The sequence below is a fragment of the Procambarus clarkii genome, chromosome 27 (assembly GCF_040958095.1).
Source record: "Procambarus clarkii isolate CNS0578487 chromosome 27, FALCON_Pclarkii_2.0, whole genome shotgun sequence".
NCBI classification, from domain to species: domain Eukaryota; kingdom Metazoa; phylum Arthropoda; class Malacostraca; order Decapoda; family Cambaridae; genus Procambarus; species Procambarus clarkii.
In genome coordinates, this window is record NC_091176.1 from 25,294,744 (window position 1) to 25,299,041 (window position 4,298).

At 31.0% G+C, this 4,298-nt stretch overlaps 1 protein-coding gene across 5 annotated transcripts in view; it reads left to right on the plus strand.

Moving 5' to 3' along the window:
* The window catches only part of Pop2 (CCR4-NOT transcription complex subunit Pop2), a 28,682-nt gene extending 26,497 nt beyond the window's left edge, over positions 1-2,185 (plus strand). For all 5 annotated transcript variants that reach the window (XM_069332454.1, XM_045749140.2, XM_045749142.2 and 2 more), the window contains one exon: positions 1-2,185. This exon is cut by the window's left edge and continues 403 nt beyond it. The gene's annotated coding sequence lies outside the window, so the exon portion shown is untranslated.
* Positions 2,186-4,298: the final 2,113 nt, after the last annotated feature.

Below are 4,298 nucleotides of genomic sequence, written 5' to 3' on the forward strand. Positions count from 1 at the left end.
CACTCTCTCTTACTTGTTACTCCTGGTGAGTAAATAGTGGTCCAGAGGTCCAGAGCCTTAATTGGTGATGATGCAGATACAAATTTTATTCGTAATTTGTGTAAAATATAATCCTAAAGCCAAATTTGAGAATCTGTTTGTGAAGAAATATTTTACAGTTGATACGACAGTTTTTTTTTTTTTTTTACCTAGTGATAGGGAGAACTGAAGAGAAGTAGAATAATATTTCATTTTTAATCCTGTGCTTGAATGACTAATTGAAAGTGTGGGTTGGTAATATGCTATGCAAATCATTCATATAATTTACTCAAATTGGTAAAACATGTTTTAGTATATAGGTTTAGCTAAAGAGAATATTTGAACATTTTTTATAAAAGATATCCAAACTGGACATAAGGAATTGGTGTTAGGAATTGGTATTAAAACTACTAAAGACAGTCTTTAAAATCATGTTCTAAATAACAAATGGTATGGATAAATTGTCTTCTTCCAATCAGGGAGAAATTGTCCAATAAAAAGTTGATGTTTGAGTGTCAAACTGCATTGAAGAGGAATACTAGTACCAATTTAAAAATTTATTCATAAAAATTGTTACAAATTTTTGTTGGTGAAACTTAACCATTATTGCAATATTTTATTTCATATGGAAGTATATTTGTGTTGAAATGTGTACTTTGTGGAAAGTATCTTGCATAAATACAATAACATCAAATCGATAGGTTCTGGAAATGTTCAGTTCTACTGCAGTCGGTGTGACATTTTTCAAAGATTTTTGTAATGAAATAATTTTAGATTTTAAAATACTTATTTGAATATTTAAAAACTATAATAATTTGAATTACATACATTAGGGCTGATTTTTTTCCCCCCAACATTTCCAGAGTGCTCCTCAAGTAAGAAAGTGTTGCAAAACAAATTTTCATGCAGCAACATATGAACATTTAAATTTTCATATTGGTATAACATACAGTACTTGTAGTTTCAATGTACACATATAGCAACAACTGCTACAGATTTTAAAACATACTTCACATACTACCTGGAAATTCCTAACGAAAAAATAAATTAAAAAAGTGTATGAAATATTAGACAAGTTAACTTTTTTTTAGTAAATATAAAGACTCAAATCTCCTCCCAGCTTTCATTTTTTTTTCAGCCACCTCCTCTCTTTCTTGGCCCTCTTTTTCGGCCCTCTTTTTCGGCCCTCTTTTTCTGTTTATCTTTTTTTGCTCTTCTTTTCTCTTTTATATATTTTTTTTCTTCTGACCTCCCAACCTTCTTTCTTTTCAATCGGTACTGCTCCTCTTCTCTCTTTTTCATCTTTCTTTTTCTTCTTTTTCTTTTAATTCTCTTTATTCTCTCTTTCACCCCATCTACTCCCATTCTTCCTCTCTCTCTCTCCTCTCCTTGTCCTCTGCTCACCTCATTTTTTCTATTCCTTCTATTGGAAATATAAGTTCTGAGTTTTTATACAGTACAGTATATGAATGTGAAAGAATTGTTAATAATCAATTATCACAAAAAGCACTCTTGCCTATGTTTCTGAACTGCAATTTGCATCTCATATCAACGTCCATCACACCGCCAATTAACAACTGCCACTCTTATTTTCACGTATTTCTAAATCCCCCATCCCCTCGGCCCTAGTTCAAAATTCATGCTCAAAGGAAATTAGTTCGTAAAAGCATTTACATATTCAGATTAGTTCTCTAGTTGAAGTTTTTAAAATTTGGGTCATTAAGATCAAAATTATACCCATACCCACTTCAACTTGAGTATGTCTTCAGATTTAGGGCCCAGTCCTCCATTGCTGTCATTTACGTCCAGTTTAGATGTAAAATCCAAGCTTAAGGTGACTGAAAGGGCAGGGTTCAGCTTGGTAAATGTTTCATGCCTTGATCCTCAAGCAGTATACAATATACCGAGTACTTGTGTGGTGTTCTTCCCTGGTGGAGAGATTCGAAAGCTCTCAATCTGGATTTGGGCTCTTAGATATTGAAGGCCAATAATCATTACAGTATAATTAATAAGCCACTCAGGTGTTTAGGAGGTTAGACTATTGTTTTGGGATTGAAGCATTAGATAGTTTTTATAAGGAATTTTATTGTATGCTATTAATATCAAACATTTCTGTCATGTGTAATGTTCAGTCATTCAATCATTTTGGTATACAGTACTTACAAAAGATGAACACAAACAAGAAAATTTAATATCTTGGATATATGAAAGTATACACTGCCCAATATTTCTTTCTGTGATGGGAAAAATAAGATAGAATATTAGCCAGTGGCATGGCACCTCTTTACATATTGAGAGATCACTGAACTCATACTAATCATTTTGTTTAGAACACACAGGTACTTTATAATATGTAAGTGAACTAGAATGAAGCAAGTAATATGAGGCTGTTATTTAGCTTATGTATTTCAATTTCATCACAATAGCGATAAAATTGTATCTGGATTTACTTAAAAATTTGAGCTATTCCTGGCCTATAAATGTTTTATGCAGTTCATTATTTCATTGGAAGGTTTTATAACATTAGCTAAAAGTCATTTTGTGCTCTAATTTCAGTCTGTTAATCAAGATAACATTTGTTTATATAATCGATAAGAAACTGATCAATCATTGCAGTCTCATCAACATCGAATGTACACTTACTTTTAAAAAGTATGAAGTTTATTCTTAATATGTTGTTGATTCTTCATAAATATTGATAAATGAGGTAACATTTTTTGTGAAGAGATTTTCATACATTCATTTTTTTGTAAAAAAAAAAAAATGTTAACATAGGACTTTCATGTCCATTTTAAGTACAACTGAAGTAAAATCCTAGAGGGTAATTGGAACTTTATCAGCAGCAGCATTATTAAATAAAGGTATAACACACCTATACTTAAGTAATGCATTCCAGCCAGAATTGTCATTATCCGAACATTAGATATGGATGTGTTAACGTGTACAATTGCTGGTGATAAACTCAACAGTTCATAAAATTAATATAGGTCACACATCTTTATTAAAATCTGGTGTCTGGATTTATCATAATTCTGGTTGAGTGTGTTCTTAACAATTGATATATGGCTGCATTTATTGTAAAATACTGTATGTATTCTTTTGTAACTGAGGTGTGGCTATTTGGGTATTTAGCTCCAAATAGGTATAATATTTTAAATGAACAATGATTTCTACTTACCTAAGAACCATTAACTGTAAGGAATTAAATTTTGGAGTATGTTAGTGAGCCCATCACTCTTAAGTGGGAAATAAGGGAACAAATGTTAGGCTGGTGTGAGTTAAGGATTAAAGTACATGTGGATTTGGCAGACCGAAAATCACTGAATTCTCTAGACTTAACAGTGAAGGCACATAGCCAGTGTAGAAATTTGAAAGTTATGCACTTTTATAAGGTTGTGTTGGGATAATTCCACATCTTCAGTGTCAACTTGAACTCTGAATCACTATTTTTGAAAGCTGAATGATTTAGTGAGAAAATTGAAGTAGATCGTTATGCACATGAAGTGGTGTCAGGTTTGGCAATGGACAGCAAGAATGTACAATTACATCTTTATAGATTGTGGTAATGGACACAAATTTGAGTTTTTTAAGTAATTCAAACAAGTGTGAATTGAAAGGTTATAGAGAATGGCAGACTATAAAAACAGAATGGAGAGAAGATTGTACTGACAAGGTTAATAAGGAGAAATGGAAGATCAGCAAGTTTGCAAGCTGTGTTATTTTGACTGTGGAGTCATGTGTTTCTATATATGTACTATTAGTTTATGGCTTACATATCCTGTAAAGTGATTAACATTTGAAATGTGACATAGCATTTAAATAGTTATTTTTGCAAATTTTTTGAGTATTAGTATTAAATGTACACAGTCTGAATTGGAAGATAAAACTTAATCACTTTAAGGGGTTTAGAGTATACAAATGTCATCCATTTCTGAAATTTATTTCAGAAGGTGTATTATTTTTATTGGAAATGCTTTATATTAAAATTTAATAAAAGTTTTGAATTATGTTGTCTGAGAAACTTATGTATAATGTACTCTTGTTTTGCATCTTTTCAAGAGAAAGTAAAATGCTAACTATTTTATTATATTATGAAAGGCTTTACATATCATTATATTTGGAAGCATTTCATGTAGTTGCTCATGTTAAATTTCTTCTGAATAACATCCTTCTAAATTCTGAATTTTAAACCAACAAATATTCAGTGACTAGTAGCTGTATTTCTTGAACTCTGTGTAGATTTAATATTATGCAAAAGGTCTACTAAAATGCCATGACAG